The 19,095-nt window shown below is 36.2% G+C and overlaps 1 protein-coding gene across 2 annotated transcripts in view; it reads right to left on the minus strand.

The window, feature by feature from the left end:
- Positions 1-19,095, minus strand: part of LOC129717705 (uncharacterized) — a 250,268-nt gene that overhangs the window by 196,860 nt on the left and 34,313 nt on the right. The gene's annotated exons all lie outside the window — the stretch shown is intronic.

Raw genomic sequence — 19,095 nt, forward strand, 5'->3', positions numbered from 1 at the left:
TTGAAGAAATACTGCAAAAGGAGATATTTATTTCAGTGGCATGGCTAGAATTTTCATCTGGAGAGGGGGAATGAATTTTGACAATTTTCAAGAGAGATGCAGGTTGCGAGCAACAATGACTCAGATGTAGCAGACTGGGGTTAAAAGCAGTGGTTTGACGAGCTCACTTCATTAACTTTCAATAATTTCGTTACTTTGTAGTAGGGATATAAATGCGGGAGAGTGTTGAAAAGAGGATAGGAGAGAACAACGTAAAAGATGGAGTGTTTTTCTGCTATCATTAGCGACGCCGCTTACTGTGCAACGCTCCTACTGTTTGAGCACACCATTGCGAAGGTCAGTCAAAAATCGAATAAAGAACAACATTCAAATGTTGTTTGTTGCATAACACAAACAGCCGGATGTCGACTTTCTTATGTATATAATTAATACTAGAAAAAATCCAAAAGAAAAATCTGATTTTACTTTTAACGCATATCAGTGAATTTTTATTTGTTCAAAACGACTACACCTTGTATTTTTATAGTACATTGAAATTAAAAAAAAACCTAAATTAATCCACCTAGCGGTCAGACCCAGCCTTTCTCATTCAATTTTTTATTTGTAAAAATAGTTTTACATGACCGCTTCAATCCAATAAATGTATATTCACTCTTTAGGTTCTAAAATATTGATGTTTTAATCTTTACATATAAACCTAAATTAATCCACCTAGCGGTCAGACCCAGCCTTTCTCATTCAAACTTTTATTTGTTTAAATAGATTTACATGAACGCTTTTATCCAATAAATGTATATTCACTCTTTAGGTTCTAAAATATTGAAGTTGTAATCTATACATATAAAAAGTCAAGCCGGTCTGTCTGTCTATCTGATCCATATAGGCTCGAAAACTACCGAACCGATCAAAGTGAAAATTTGTATTTAGAGGTTTTTGGTGCCGATAAAGGTTCCTATGATAGTTTGAGACCCCTCCCTCTTCTGGAAGGGAGGGGTTTCATACAAATGAAACATAAATTTCTGCACAACTCAAGAACAAACCACGCAAATGAAACCAAAATTGGCATGTGGATGTTTTAAGGGGTAACAAATATGTCAAAACTAGTTGGACGCCCCTCCCTTTTCTGAAAGGGAGGGGTTCCATACAAATGAAACACACATTTCTGCACATCTCGAGAACCAATCAACTAAATGGAACCAAATTTGGCAGGTAAATGTTTTTAGTGTTAAAAAAATATGTCCATAATATTTTGACACCTCTCCTTCTTTTGGAAGGGAGGGGTGCCATACAAACGAAACACAAATTTCTGCACATCTCGAGAACTAACCGAGTAAATGGAACTAAATTTAGCATGTGAATGTTTTTAGTGGTAACAAATTTGTTTCATAATCGACCTCAGGCAAAATTTTGGATTGTAAGATGGCAACTTCCGGGTTATGGAAAACAGCCAAAAATGGCCGATTTCCACCCAATATAATAATATCCGGATCTAGAATGATACACAGGATTTAAAATCGATCGAAATTGTCTTCAAATGCCATTTTGAAATCCAAAATGGCGACTTCCGGTTTCGGAGAAACAGCTGCAAACGACCAAATACCACCCAATATGGGTATTTCCGGAACCGTAATGATGCACTGGAGCCACAAATTGACTTCAGACAACATTTTGAATTGTAAGATGGCAACTTCCGGTTTCTGGAAAACGGCCTGAAATAGACAATTCCCATCAAATATGAGTATCTCCGGAACCAGAAAGATGGACAGAAGCTTAAAATTGATCACAGGCACAATCTTGAATTTTAAGATCGTGACTTCCAGTATCTGGCAAACAGCAGTAAATAACCAAACACCATTCAATATGGATGTTTCCGGAAGCAGTTTACGACCAGATGACAGAAATTGATTTCACAGGCAATTTTAAAGTCCAAAATGACGACTTTCGGTTTCTGAAAAACAGCCCAAAGTGACCAAATACCACCCAATATGAGTATCTCCGGATCTAGAATGATACACAGCGGCAGCCGGTTCCAGGAAAACAGCCGAAAATGATCGAATAACACCCAATATGGGTTTTTCTTCAACCAGAATGACGCTCAGGGGCCAGAAATTATCTTAAATACCATTTTGAAATTTAAGATGCCGAGTACCGGTTTGTGAAAACAGCCTAAATAAAAAAAAAAAAACAAATACTATCCAATATGAGTATCTCTGGAACCAGAATGATGCAATGAGCTAACAATTGACCTCAGGCACCATTTTAAATTGCTAAATGGCAACTTCTAGGGAACAGTCGAAAATGACCGAATAATGCTCAATATGGATATCTCCGTAATCAAGATGATGCATAGAAACCAAACACTGACCCTGGACACCATTTTGTATTTAAAGACGACCACTTTTAGTTTCTGAAAAACAACCAAAATAACTAAATACCTCCCAATATGAATATATTCAGAATCAAGGCGATGTACAGAAGCCAAAAGTCGAGAATGTTGCTATTTCGATAAAACCAATTATTTTAAACGATTTGTTATTTGATTTTGATCATATCCTATGGCCGATTCGTCGTGCATTTGGAGACTTTAAACACATCGCAAGGAATCAATGAGTTTGGAACGTTTAAATAGTACGATACCACATTTAAATTATGTTGAGGCCACATAAATATATCAATCAAAGCAGGTATAGTTTTAAATAGTCTTTGAATTTCTTTTCTTTCCATAACTTTTGAGCCACATATCAAATTATTATGAAGTTTGTTATTTGTAAGTTTGAGAGATGACTCGCTCGTATGACACTAGTTATTTTCAAATAAGTCATGTAATCTTTGTGATAATAGACTTTCGTTATTTTACTAACAATTTCATACATAACGGTTGCTTAAGTTCGATTACAATCAAACGGAATGGGAACGTATAGGGCAGCCAAACTTTGAAACCACGTGTTCAATCATAATTCATCAGTTAACCCTTAAGCCAAAGCTTAACTAGCCCGCTCATCTGATAATAATATTAATCAATTCGGTTGTGTAGTTTCTGAGATAATAATCTTTCATGATTTTCACATTTCGGTATATTACAGACGAAGTTACTGTTCGATTAGAGTAAAATTCAATAGGGTGTTATGAGGCAGCTAGACCTTTCATTTGACACCAATTTTGTGGAAATCGGGTCAGCCATCTCTGAGAAAAATGAGTGAATCCAAGTAATCTTCGGAATATGTTCCTTTTCATAGCTGGATTTCACATTTTTAAACATAACAGGCAAAGTAATAGTCCGATTGCAAAACAAATCAATAGGGTCTTATGGGGCAACTGGACCTTCCATTTGGCACTGATTTTATGAAAATTGGTCCAGCCATCTCTGAGAAACATGAGTGAGATTAAACAGTCTTCAAAACACGTTTCTTTTCATAACTTTTGAACCACGAATTCAATCTTTATAAAATTCAAAAGTTAAGAGTTTTTCAGGTAGCCCGTTCATTTGAAACTAATTTCGTTCAAATCGGTGGTGTGGTTTTAGAGATAATGATGTTTCATGATTTTTACATTTAGATACATAACCTCTAAACTATTAATCCGATTACAATGAAATTTAATGGGGTCTTATGGGACGGCAAGGTCTTTCATTTGTAATTAATTTCATGGAAATCGGTCCAGCCATCTCTGAGAAAAGTGAGTGAGAATAAAATTCTGCACATACACACACACACACATACAGAAAATGCTCAGCTCGTCGAGCTGAGTCGAGTGATATATGCCATTCGGCCCTTTAGAGCACTTTTATATCTTCGGTTATGCAAGTGATTGCTATACCTTTCTAGGAGAAAGGCAAAACATTTTTAGGATCGAACAATCAATTAGAACGCATGATATACCAGAATTGATGAATTATTCAATTTTTTGGTTAGCCCGCCTGATTCTTGTCGAAGCTCAAATTGACGACGCGCATACTTCCGTTCCGGATTCCCGGTCCAGCATCTGGGAGTGAAAGATTCCCGTTTTTTTTAAAGAGTGCCAAAGAATCCTTGTATCCCATCACTCGACCTTGCATTGCTTCTGTTGCTGCTGGTTTGATCATTTGTAAAAAACGTTTAATGAATCACTCCAATCGCTTCGCGGAAAGGATACATAACTCCTCAAATTGCTTTTTTTTTGTCGTTAAAACTGCTATGAAGATTTTCTTGAAATCCGTGGAAATGGAGTCACATACAAGAAGCGCAATCGAGCGTTTCGCTAATCAATGTTATTATTTTTCTAACGTTCAGCCTGGCTGGTTCGGCACCGTAAGATGAAAATTATAGAGTTTATCTATAGGGGTGCAAATTGAAATACCGAAAACATGAAGAAAACATGTCAAAAAAAAAAGTCCAAGTCAGTTAAAAGGATTTTTTCTGCTGCTAACTATCGTTCTATTGACAAATGTAGGGTTTTGTTTTGAATGCCAATATCGACCAATCAGGACTGAAAACAAGGCCAAATACCAGCAAACATGGGTATTTTAGGTACCCCGATATTCAGTCTCAACCATTCAAAAAAAGTGCAATAAAATAAAAATGCTAAAGCTATACTGGTTGAGAACTATTTCAAAAAAATTGTAGGAGGGTGGTATCCGTGATACGACCGCATAGTTGACGTAGGACTACAATAGTTTAATATTTCGCTTTGAGGCTCTGTTTGATTTGAGCTCGTTTTACTTCTAGCACGGTTCGATTTTGGCACACATGTGCCAAAACGAGCGATTATGTCTAAACACATTTCTCAGTCTTCTTGATTATTTCAACAAATTTAAGCTCAACATCCTCCAAAAGAAAGGTATTTTGGTTCTTTATGTTGCCAAAGCGAATGACCGGAATTGGTAGAACGGTTCCTGGAACATGACAATACTAAGCCTCTAATTACTCGGGTAGTAATATCAAGTATCTAGGTTATCAGCCTCAATTCATCAAGCTTGGAACTAAAACTAGTTCATTGGTGGAAATATCTATGAAAAACGTTATGGAAAGAGAACCGTTCATTTTTGGCAAATTCTGCCATGTCGTGTTTGGCAAAATCAAACGGCGTCTGTATCTTGATTATTTATATGCAGCACTCTATTTTAGAAGAAAAAATATTCTCTTCAACATTGATGAATATCTTTCATTCTAATACAGTCAATTTTCTTCAATACGCGAAAAGGCAAGCTTCTATACAGACCTAAATTGAGTACGATTTAGTAGAAATTAAACAATATTTATTTGTTGTTATGGCTCACTCTCCAATCACCAAGCGGCAAAGATGTCACATAATAAAATTTTCCTGCAATTACAAGTTCGTGGAAAAAATAACGATAAAAAATTACAGTTTTTGAACAAAATTATTTATTCACAGAAAATTTAAAATGGACATGAGAAAAACAGAATGAAAATAAACAACGCATTTTATCTGTACAATGAACCTAATTTATATACCCTGCTATCTGCCTCTACCGACACGTACAGAATTTCGCTGTCCCCGGTGGCGCAGCGTATTTTGCGAATAATCATATTGAATTCTGATATTTGCTACTACATATACGAAACAAGAAGAAGAAGACAATTTAAACGGCAATTCGATTGTATTCCAGATCGCCAAACGATACCTACGCGCTAACCCAACACGCCCCATTGTGCGTCGACAACCGCAATGTAGTCTAAACTTGGCTTGGCTGCACACAAATGGATATCGAGTTCTACTGTACTGATAGACGACGAGTGACCAGTGCTCTATTCATACATTGCTCGATGCAGTACTGTTGCCTGTGCCAGCATGTTTTCCATCAAGACATCAGTTTTAATGACATTCTGACAGCAGAACGTGAAACTGTCTGATAGTGTAGGTGGTTACTAACTTTCCGAAAAAGCTTCACTCTCAAGACATCAATATAGTCTAGGCTCATAGAAGCAAACGTCTGGGACGGGGAGATTCTGTCAAATTTTTTTTTTGCCACTGCTATACAGGATATCACAGCAACCAGTTGGTGTCTATTCATGAAGTCTGTGCCAGGGGTGCTCGCATGTGATTGGTACATTGTTCGTGAAAATTCGACCTTGAAACTTTTATTCAATTTTCACTGTTAAACAATTAAATGATAATGATAACTGAAGAATCACAAAATTGTCCATCATTTTATCAATCCAACGACATATTGATTATTGTAATCCATCATGTGGTTACATCAGTATCACCGTTTGAAATCTTTCATTCCAACGTTACACTTTGGTTTTAGTTTCCGCAGAATGTATCTCGATATAGTGCGGTTAGACGTAGTCCTACGTCAAAACTCTGACTCTTCTGTCCCTGTTTTAGTTACTTCTCTTTTTGCTTGCTGTCGGTCGCATTTTGGTAATTTTGGCCGCTCCTTAATATGGGGACCGTCTTATGTGCTCCGGTCAGATGTGTTTCCGTTACACCACCGCAGAACGTTAAAGACGTAGAATCAAGTTTTGTATCGCTTATCCAATTCCTGCACATCGTACATTTACTCAGTAGTGACAACATTTAGTTAACATTTTTTGTTGTATATTTATTAAATACAACCACACAAATAAACATTTTTTGACTTTCTGTTATAAAAAAAAGTGTTCACGTGGTCGAAGAGGGTGGTGGGGGGAGGTGGACGGGAGGGTCTAAAATGACGATTTCTTGTCCACGTGGAATGTGGATGGCCCCAAAAGCTTAACAACAAATGATAAAATTTCTCAAGGCTTGGAATAATAGACAATGACTTCAAAGAATTGATGTTCCGAAGCTTAGAAACAGCTTTATCGATTCCTAATGTAATTCAAAACTCGTGAAAAACAAGCTGAAGGCTTGAAAAAACAGACTCTACAAAATGCCGAAAAGCTCAACCAGGAAGACCAGTATAAAGTCACGAATATCAAATCGCTTCAGTTAAACAGATTGAAAATCGATATGAACATTTTATATATCTGTCCATCTGGTAACCCTAGCGAAAGTACGCGTCGACCTCTGTCGTGCATTGTCCTGTTCCCTTTTACGGAATCTTGAACAACAGAATAACCCCGAACCACCAGACCGCTGCCTAACTGTAGACAGAGTACTGTCGACAATTAGTCAACCTGCATTATTTTTTTTTTCGTGTGCACCGAGTACGCGTATAAACAAAATCCACCATTACTCCTGCCCGAGTGAGGTCGAACCAACAACACAAAAAAAACGGCGAACACTCTGCGTTGATCGTGATCTTCGTGCGCCAAGTACCAAATCTGAAGGAGCAATAAACTGACTCGATTGACTGGATTTTTTTGTTTGTTGCTAAATCTGAAGTTGATCCATTCCGAGCACCCTCTAGAGAGTGGTGGCCAGTCGGGAGAGGAGAGGTTTAAAACCTGTTCGGTTTTTTTTGCTTGCTGCTGTCTGTTTCGTTTGTATTCCGCGCTTCATTCACAGACGTGAAATGTAGAATTAATCGGACAGTTATTTGCAACCGTAGATTAGACTGCGACCAAGGCTGCGCGAAGCTTTCTTCGCGTGATGAAGTCACGCGGCGTCCTCAATATTCGCACGGCTACCGTTTATAGGCGCAACCTTCGGACGACATCCTTTCCGGGCTCTGTAACCGTCGTACCGCCGCCCGTCAGTCGGATTTCCATTTAAGTGTAAAACATCGTAGGAAGGAAACTGTCAACCCCTTCCAAGAATAATGGGAAAATTTTACGCTCGCTGCTCGAATGCTGTACAGTTTATTTATTTATCTCCATGATTCATGGGACAGATATTTCTTCGCCGGTTGCAGAACCCCGGCTAATATACGTAATTGCTAATGTCAATAAATGTCGTGATCACTTGTTGGCGGTCGCAAGGTGCTCCGAGAATTATTGCCGGCTGATTTCAAACCTATATAACATCTCTGTCTAGGGAGAGAGAGAGAGACGGAGAGAGGGAATCCAATTAATCCTTCTATTTCCCGTTCAAGTGACTGCCGACGGTCGGTACGCTTTTTTTGATCGTCGTCGTCGTCGTCTTCGTCACGGTGACGCACGATGATTTGCGCGCTGAGATTAGCAACGATTACGGTTACGGAGTTGATTTTCGCAGGAAATAAATCCCATCGTGCTCTAATGCATTATGGATTAGATTCCCGGCACGAGGGTCTTCCCGTAGAAGGTAGAATGCTACCAATGGAGAGCTAAGATGTGCGAAGACAATTCGGTACTCGATCACCAACGACTCGATCAGGGGAAAGGTAGAAAGGGACAAATTAATCGTCCTGAAAGCCATTTTTCATAGTCGATAATTGCTCAACCGTCGGAGCTGTTTTTATTAGCGTCTAATTGGAGCGCTCCGGGCGGCTGGTGGAAAGGTGGGTTTTCGAGAATCACTTCACCGCTAAAAAACCGGTAAAAGGAGCATTCCAGTTGCAGTTGGTGCAATTATTTGCTGTGAGAAATGGAAATGAGCTTCGGGCACCGCTGGTTGAATTACTAATTCATAAATAATTTGTCATTAATTCTCGTTGTGTCTGCAAGTTTGTATACCTGCTGGTAATTTGAAACGGATTCAATTAGGTGAGTAGTAATTTTCCAGTAGTATTAACACAGGAAGCATTGAATTCCAAAGCATTTTTTTTTTAAGGGGGGATTTGTTAGTAGCTTAAGTATTTATGATAAATATTAGTAAATAATGAGTATGTGTGTCCAATCACAAATGGTGACTTCTCAACACTGTTAGAAATTTGTAATTTTAATTGTTAGGATTTGTTTGCTTTCGCAATTAGGACTTATCATTCGTAGGGATTTAAACCTACTTGTCAGGAAAGGGGAAGTAAACTTACAACTAACTTAATTGCTAACTTATTGGCTATAAAGAGAGCTTATCGTAGCAATCGAGGATTGCAACGATTTTTGTCGAAAATTGTTAATAATTTTATTTGACATAGCTTCTAATGGTTCAACACCAGTAAGTCTATGTAATTCGAGTGTACCAAACCAAGGAGGACGCTTTAAAATCATTTTCAGAATTTTATTCTGAATCCTTTGGAGCATTTTCTTCCTTGTTGAACAACAACTTGACCAGATCGGTACAGCATAAAGCATTGCTGGTCTAAAAATTTGTTTGTAAATCAAAAGTTTGTTCTTTAAACAAAGTTTAGAATTCCTGTTAATGAGAGGATATAAACATCTCGTGTATTTGATGCACTTGGCTTGTATACTCTCAATGTGCTCTTTGAAAATAAGTTTTTTATCATAAATTAGTCCCAAGTACTTAACCTTGTCGGACCAACTTAAAATAACCCCATTCATCTTGACAACGTGATTATTGTTTGGCTTGAGGAAAGAAGCCCTAGGCTTATGCGGAAAAATTATCATTTGAGTTTTAGAAGCATTGGGAGAGATTTTCCACTTTTGCAAGTAGGAAGAAAAAATATCTAAACTTTTCTGCAATCGACTGCATATGACACGAAGACTTTTTCCTTTTACGGAAATGCTTGTGTCATCGCAGAACAATGACTTTGTGCATCCTGGAGGCAAATCAGGAAGATCTGAAGTGAATATGTTGTACAGGACTGGACCCAAGACTGAACCTTGAGGTACACCTGCTCTGACAGGAAATCTATCAGATTTTGAATTCTGATAGACAACCTGCAGAGTTCGATCAGTAAGATAATTTTTAAAAATTTTGATTAGGAAAATTGGAAAATTAAAAGTTTGCAATTTCGCAATCAAACGTTTATGCCAAACACTGTCGAATGCTTTTTCTATGTCTAAAAGAGCAGCTCCAGTGGAATAACCTTCAGATTTGTTAGCTCGTATCATATTAGTAACTCTGAGCAATTGATGAGTTGTGGAATGCCCATGGCGAAATCCAAACTGTTCATTTGCAAAAATTGAATTTTCGTTGATGTGTGACATCATTCTGTTAAGAATAATTCTCTCAAACAGTTTACTTATTGAAGAAAGCAAACTTATTGGTCGATAACTTGAAACTTCAGCTGGGTTCTTATCCGGTTTTAAAATGGGAGTAATTTTTCTATAATTTGGGAAAATATGCAATTTTGAAGCAGCAATTGAAAATTTTCACTAAAAATTCCATTGTGCTCTCAGGGAGATGTTTGATTAGTATATTAAAGATTCCATCGTCACCAGGTGCTTATATATTTTTGAAATTTTTAATAATTGATTTAATCTCATTCAAGTTAGTTTCAATTATTTCTGCAGGTAAAAATTGTGGGAAGAAATTAAATCAAATTGACGTGTGACTTCATTTTCAATTGGACTCACAAAATTCAAATTTGAGTTATTAACACTCTCAAACTACTGAGCAAGTCTTTGAGCCTTTTGTTCATTGGATACAAGAAAACGTTCACCATCTTTTAAAACTGGAATAGGCTTTGAAGGTTTCTTAAGAATCTTCGACAGCTTCCAAAAAGGTTTTGAATATGGTTTCAATTTTTCAACTTTAGTCTCGAAATTTTGATTTCTCAGAAAAGTAAATCTATGTTTAATCTCTTTTTGTAAATCTTTATAAATAGTTTTAAAAACAGGGTCACGAGAACGTTGATATTGACGTCTGCGGACATTTTTCAAACGAATTAGAAGTTGAAGATTTTCGTCAGTTATTGATGAATCAAATTTCACTTGAGCCTTTGGAACAGAATAATTCCTGGCATCAACAATTGCACATTTTAATGCTTCCAAAGCGGAATCAATATTCACTTCGTTTTGCAAATCAAGCTCATTATTGAAATTTCTCTCAATATGAGTTTTGTATCTTTCCCAATTAGCCTTGTTATAATTAAAAACAGAGCTCATAGGGTTTAAAACTGATTCATGTGATAAAGAAAAAGTTATTGGAAGATGGTCAGAATCAAAGTCAGCATGTGTGATCAAATCACTACTTACATGACTTTGATCTGTTAGCACCAAATCAATTGTTGAAGGGTTTCTTACAGAAGAAAAGCATGTAGGACTATTCGGAGACAAAATAGAATAGTATCCTAAAGAACAATCATTGAACAAAATTTTGCCATTGGAATTATTTTGAGAATTATTCTATGATCGATGTTTAGCGTTAAAATCGCCGATTATAAAAAATTTCGGACGATTTCTGGTGAGTTTTTGTAAATCGCTTTTAAAATAATTTTTGTGCTCGCGTGTGCATTGAAATGGTAAATATGCTGCGGCAATAAATAAAATCCCAAGTTCAGTTTGAACTTCAATTCTCAAAGTTTCAATAGCTTTCGTCTCAAGATGGGGAAGAGCACGATGTTTGATTCGGCGATGAATAACAATTGCAACTCCACCGCCGGAACCCTGAATCCTATCATATCTATGAACCACGTAATTGGGATCATATTTTAATTTTATGTTAGGTTTCAAAAATGTTTCAGTAATAATTGCAATATGCACATTATTTACTGTTAAAAAATTAAAAAGCTCATTCTCATTGGCCTTCAATGAGCGAGCATTCCAATTTAATATTTTAATTGTTTTATTTAAAATCATTGCTAAATTTTAAATTAGAAACAATTTTAATAGTAAAATTTGTGCCTATTTGAATGGCTTCAAACATTGAATTTGCCTGCAACATGGCATTCATAAGATCGAACATTGCCTGTTGCAAAAAAGAAAGTTTACCTGCCGTAATAGGCCCCAGGCAGTTGACATTAGAAAAAATATTTTCGGCAGCAATATTAGCTGGAGTAATAGGTGTACAATTATTTTCTAGCGTGTTTTGCTTACCCATATTAACGGTCATTTTCGAACTACCAACACTAGGCGGTATAATGTTCGAACTACCTGTAACCTGTGCATAAGTTAAACGGGTATGCAAAGGAGTAGGTAAACTATGCGTCACCGGTACGCTTGGAGAATTTTGTTTTGAAGTTGGTTTTAATTGAGAAATTGAATTTTGTTTACCTTGCCTTGCCTTAACAATTGCTAAACGGACTGGGCATTGATAAAAATTTGACATATGGTTGCCGTTACAATTCGCACAGCGAAAATTTTTACTCTCTTTCACAGGACATGTGTCCTTTTTGTGAGAAGAGTCTCCACAATTAAGACATTTTTGGTCCATGTTACAGAAGATGGAACCATGGCCATAACGTTGGCAAGTACGGCATTGGGTGATATGCTTTTCACCTCCGCCATACTTCCTATAAATTTCCCACTTTACACGCACATTATACAAAGCATGTGCTTTTTCAAAAAATTTTAAGTTGTTAACCTCATTGCGGTTAAAATGAATTAAATAATTAACAAGGGAAATTCCAGTTCTCTGACTGTTATCGCCTCGTGATTTTTGTTTCATTAGAATTACTATGCCAAGTATTTCTGTTAAAGGAATTCCAAAGCATAATTATGACCAGTGGCTGTGCGCATTTCTGGTAGCGCACAAACTATACTATGGTTGTGCTGTTTCTTATGATTGCTGATTACTCATTTGAAAAAGCCGGAAAATTTATACCAATCCAGGTTCATGGCTTGGGGCATTGAAATCGCCCTTTGCGTTGCAAAGCTTTCCTATCCGTTATACGAAAAGACCGAACGTACAGTCCCGTTGTTAATCCAACTTTAAACGAAAAATGTAAATATCATAAAATATACAATACAAAAACATAGTTAATTATTATTGTAATTTCGTTCATTGGAATGTCCTTTTTCCGGTGATGAATATCGTTTCACTGTCGAACCTCGTGCAGGAAATCAGCAGGCGTTGAAAATAAAGTGACGGCTAATCATAGCAGTTAGCGTGGAAGTCCGCTGTGTTTTAGGTTTCGCTTTATGTTAGTCGAACTGTTTAAGATCGTTTGTTTCTACTATTTGTGTTTTTAGGCATAAATAAGGTACGTATTTGCTTTATAAATATCGACATTAGTAACACAATCTACTATATAAAAATGGAATTCCGTAACTATTGATCTTATTGATGTTATTGCCTCCGTCTCAGTGGTGTACAGTCACCACCATCATTTGAAATCGTTCTCAATCAAAAAAATAAGCGGTGACATGTGGGTTTTCTACATGAAAATGTTTGTTAACGTTCAGGAAAGATATTTAGGGAAAAATTAAAAGTATCTGATTACTAAAACTTGAGATTTTATTCACAAAACTACGTAAATCAAACAAAAATATGACTTTTTATGCTGAATTTGCCTCTAAATCAAAATTTAAAGCGATGACATGGGATTTTTGTTAACATTAATATGTTTGTTAACGTTCAGGAAAGACAAGACAAGAAAAATTACAAGTATCTGATTACTAAAACTTGAGATTTTATTCACAAAACTACGTAAACCTTGCTAAATTATGACTTTCGATGCTGAATTTGCCTATAAATCTAATTTCAAAGCGATGACATGTGATTCTATTTTTATTAAAATGTTTGTTACCGTTCAGGAAAGACATTTGAGGAAAAATAATTAGTATCTGATTACTAAAACTTGAGATATAATTCACAAAACTACGTGAAACATGCAAATTTATTTTATTTTATGCTGAATTTGCCTCTAAATCGAAATTTAAAGCGATGACATGTGATCCTTTTTTTATTTAAAAAGTTAGTTAACGTTGAGGAAAGACATTTGAGGAAAAATTAAAAGTATATGATTACTAAAACATGAGATATTATTCACAAAACTACGTGGAACATGCAAATTTACGACTTTTTTTGCTGAATTCGCCTCTAAATCAAAATTTAAAGCGATGACATGACATGTCTACTACCCCCCTCCTCCCTACGTAACAATAAGTAACGCAGACTCAACCCCCCTCCCCCCCTTCATGTGTTACGTAATTTGTGCACGACACCTTACTGTTTTACTTGTTTTACGTTAATCCAAACTAGAACTCTTGGGACATTTAGCTGGAGGAAAGGTTACGATCCATTGGTTTGAATATCGATCAAGAGGCAGCTTAAGCGTTAAAAATCTTTTATTTTCTTATTTTCTACGAAGTTTTGTGGATTAAAAAATGGCGACTGTGTGAAAGTTATATTTGGCCAACAATTTCAATACTTTCGAAAGTGGAACTCCATACATCATTTTGAAATCCAAAATGGTGACTTCAAGTTTCTGTAAATCAGCACAAAATCACAAAAAAAAACAATCCAATATGGGTATTTCCGTTCTGTGCGCTCTCAGAATATTGAAGTACTTAAAGTGATGATGGAAGTATAAGATGTGAATTATATTTTTGAAGTGAGTTGAGCTAATGCAGCAATGAAATATGAAAAAAAAACTATTTTTGAAACCTTTGATCCCGAGCATGGCCGGGAACGTTCAACTAGTTATTAAATAAAATATAAAATAAAAGTTCCTTGCTTGCCCGAAAATGAATTATCCGGGAGAAGAAAGAAATACACGCCTCTGGTTGAATATTCGATAACTTCTATTAATATCTGACCACGCTAGAATACTTCTTACACTGTAAAAAAAAATTACGTCGAAGTGAAGTGATTTGCTGTTGAATTCACACTACTTGCCTAACATTTCGAAGTGGAAAAAAATCTTTCGAAATATATTAATGCAAAGAACAAAGAAGTGTCGTTGTTATGTTCATCTTTCTTAATATACATATGTTTGAGATACGGAATGGTGGTCATTTGGATATTATCAGGTAATCACAATATATACAGAAGATATTTTAGATTTTTCAGTTTTATTTTAATTTAGATTTTTAATTTGATTACAAGATGATCCCTGTCACTGTATCGGTGCAATCGATTCAAGGATCTGTAAAAGAGTCCTTTTATTGTTATATTAATATCAAAGATTCAATAAAATCTTTACGCTCAAATACATTGTTGATCTCTGGATAAATGTGCTGCTTGCGTCGTTTGCCACGTCACTATTATTGTTCCGTCCTATTTTTTCACGTTTGTCAATTAAAATTGCAGCTGTAATTCAATTGATTTGAACAGTGCACATAAGGGGCCGTTCCTAAACCACGTGGTCATAAAGAGAGGGACAGGGGGGTTTGTCAAAAGACCACGAAAGACCACGGAGGGGTACGGGGGGTATAAAAAGTGATCAAAATATGACCACGTGGTTCAGGAACGGCCCCTAAGACGGTCCCCATATAAAGCGACGGCCAAAATTCGAGCATATCATTTTGTAGTTTTTGATCTATATTTTCATAATTTCAGAATAAAATCTTGATACATAGTACGGTTCATGTTGAAAACGCCCCTCTCTCAAAAATTAAGAAAAAGAGTTTTTCTGAATATGTTGGAATATGTAAAATCCTACTATAGCTGTTATGGAATGTTTGCATACAATTGAAAGCTTATTATATTCGCTTCATACAATAGAAAGTGTTATTGAATTTAACGCTACAGAGTCTACCGCAGGCCACGTAGAAAATATGCGAAATTTTTCTAATTTCGACCTTCAGAAACATTAAATGTAAGCACAGTTCCTGATTGTATGCTTGAAAGCCTTGCTTCTGCTCTTCAAGAATCAATGTTGAAAGTTTGCGGAAAATTTGCGTTTTCGTAGAAAAAGATAATTGAAAGTTTCTCATTTTTTATGTACGTTTGAAGTTTTGGGTCATTAATCAACGAAATTCATTGTATATCGTACCAATTTGGTCCAAAACACATCGAGAGAACTCAAAATTAGCATAATTATTTGTTTGTGTACACGGACGCTTTTTAATTTTTTCGAAAAATAATAAGATTTGCCTAGAGCGGGGGCCTAGTGTGGTTGGTAACGTCTCCGCCAACCACGCTCGATGCCTGGGTTCGAATCCCACCGCCGACATAGGTGTCGATGGTTGTGAGGTGGCGTGATCCACTCACAACCAACCCAACTGGTCTAGATTCAATCCTAGCCGACACCGGGAGATTTTCTGAGGCGAAAAATCTCTGGGATCACGCCTTCCATCGCATGAGGAAGTAAAGCCGTTGGCGCCGGTCCGTTAATAAACGGGTCGTGAGTTAGGGACCTGGGTGTGGAGTCGCCTCCCTGGGCGTCGGTAATTGGCCACAACAGTGGCGGAAATAGACCGACGGAAAATAAGCGAGAATAAAAAAAAAAAAAATAAGATTTGCCTCAATTCACGTAATTTATAGACAGCCCCTTGTCACCACAACACTTTTCTCAAATGACAAAATCATCTACAGTAGAAAACTATCAATTTGACACCAGAAAAATAATTTTCGCCGAAAATCTTAATTTTCCGACCATTATTGTGCGGAGATTGGAAGTTGTGGGTTCGAGTCTCACCCGCTGAACTATATTTTTCGTAGCTTCTACAATCATATTTTCAGTTAATTTAATTTTCTATCTTCATTACTACATTTACTCCTCAAACAAAAATCAAAATCACTCAGAACGGTCAGAAATTAAATGTCGATTTGGTTCAAATCAATTAATTTATTCTCTGGAGAGGAGAAGGTCAAAAGAAAATGATTTGAATTCAGCCAAATGATTGAAGAATAGAAGCGTTCTGAGAGAAAAGAGCAAAGCAGAAAATGATTCCAGGTTTAGCAAAAGGTGGATTGATACGTGGATGTCTCTAAAGGCCAAACTTATTCCGAATTGAGCTTAGTTGAAAGTGCCTAATCGACCTCTGCTAACGAAAGAAAATGATTGAAAAAGAATCATATCTCGAAAGCCAATTTTATCACTAATACAGCTGACAACGACTCCAAAACCAGAACAACTGCAGATTTTTTACTGCCGACTTTTTTTTGCAGATTTCCATTATCATTAATCCCTCTCCTCCCCCCTGCCGTGGACAAGCGTGGACATTTGGATACCCCCTACCCCTCCCCACGAAGTTGTCCACGTGAAATGTGGACAGCCCTTTTACAGATTTTAAGCTTGAATATAGTGATTATAAAAATTTAAATTTATGTTCATTAATTCAAAATTGAATTTTAAATATGAATAATTGTGGGTTTCTTAGATTTCAATTCAGATTTTTTTTCTGAACTAAAGAAAAAACATTCTAGTTGTTGTCTTGAAGTTATCGAGAAAAAAAATTGAATTATGCTCTAACATTGCAAGGAAAAGTCCTGGTGATGTGTTGTCTTCGACAAAACGTGTGTTTTGTATACTCCAATGCTTCTTTAAAACAATGTTTTCTTGTAAATTGTAACTACCAAAGATTTAGTGCAAAAAACTAAATATTAAGTAAGTTCCATATAAAATACTCTGTAACTTTGTACCAAATAATGATAATAATTTTATTTATTCAACAAAGTTTTATTTTTTCACTTATTTTAATTTTGGTCAAATAAACCATTCCTCTATCTCTTAACACAAAAAAATTAGAAAATTTAAAATACAAAAACCTACTTTCGCCGTACTTAAATATGGATTGGGACAGATAAAACTAACAATAGTTTATATGTAGTACTTGAGCTAAGCTCAGAGAAAAACTATTGATATAATGATTCCACTCGCCCCTTTTTCCTATAATTCAGTATAACGTTGTAGGAAAAAGTCCTGAAGATGTGTGGTCTTTAACAAATATATGTGTTTTGTATGTCTCACAACTTTTTCCGAAAAATGTTTTCTTGTAAAATGAAACTAACAAAAGTTGAATACAAAAACTTAATTTTAATTTACCTGCCATACAATATACTCTGTAATTTTGCACCCAATGGGAATTTAGTTTATTCAAAGTTCCATACTTTTATTTTTTTCTGAAACTTCGCCAAATAAACCGTTCCTCTATCTCTTTTTTTTAATATACCGTCTGCCGGGGTGAGATGTGCCAAAATAGGATAAATTTTTGTTCCTAAGCTTTTAATGTACACATTTAGGCAATGAGTTTGATCCAAATCACATCAATGCACACTTAAATGTTAAGTTAACGACTGCCACAAATATGGTTAAGTTACAATAAATTATAATTTTGCTAAAATTAAATGAGCTTTGGTCTAATCTCACCTCTTATATGGGGTGAGATGGTGCCAAAAACAAAAAGTTGAATTTCATACCTGTTAAATGAACAGCAGTGTACCTACGAATAATTCACATGAATAACGTGATAAAACAGTGAGTATAGGGATGACCATAAACAACGTGGACTATTAAGGGGCTGTAGGGGGTTGACCAGAAACTACGTTTCATATGAATTATAGAAAAATGCATGACAGGATCAAATCGATATCTGGAGTAACTAGTTATGAAAACATGAACTGAAAACTAGTTATGAAAACATGGACAGTCTCTATATACATAGTGGCGCCTCCAGGTAGCTTAGAAAGGGAAAACGTTAAGACATAAAGCTTGAGAAGACTTTTCGTTTCAATTATTATGTGACATTGACCACTATATATTTCATTGGAGATCTCAAAACCGCTGGAAACGTACCCACAACCCTCCTTCCTCGCTTTAAAAGTCATCAGTTTATATAGAATAGGTGTACAGAATTTTGTTACATTCCCTAAGTAATTTACAAAGACTGATACATTGTATACATTGTAAACCCTACTAACAGTGCATTACACTTGAGTTAGATTTGAGTTTGAATCCTGCATAACAACAATTGGATAAAAATCGAATTGCGATGGAATTCGCGCCGCGTCTGCTGCAACAGTTTGTTGCATTGTCCTTTGAAAGCATAAATTCGATCTAAAAACAAAACTCATCGCGTCACATTAACGCCTGCATCGTTAGATACATCGTGCACTGCACGCCTTGCACGCATTTAAACTCAATCGATCACAGTGTGCGGTGCAAAAAAACTCAAACTATCGAGAGGAAGCAGATTCAAGTTGGATTCAAATCTGGAAAAGTGTTACTCAGTTCAACTTTGCACGAGTTCATGCCATCACTGCCGTTCATTATAGCTTGGCACAATCTCACCCCAAAAGGGCTCGAAAAGTATACAGTTTGGAAAAACATTATTTTCTGAGCCAACACAGGTTCAATGCATAATATAAACCGTTCCGATAATTATAAATACACTTACGATCAACCGTCATTTCAAATAACGTGCAGTATTGAACCAAACGTTGGCTGCGTCCTGTTGTTTACATCCAAAAGAAACAGATGCTGTCATTTTTTCTAACATTTAGTGCGAAATTTTGAAAATGCGTGGCCTTTCTCCCGAGCAAAGAAAGCGAATTGTGCACAAATGGGGCACCGTGAGTGGT

This window comes from Wyeomyia smithii, chromosome 1 (assembly GCF_029784165.1).
Source record: "Wyeomyia smithii strain HCP4-BCI-WySm-NY-G18 chromosome 1, ASM2978416v1, whole genome shotgun sequence".
NCBI lineage: Eukaryota > Metazoa > Arthropoda > Insecta > Diptera > Culicidae > Wyeomyia > Wyeomyia smithii.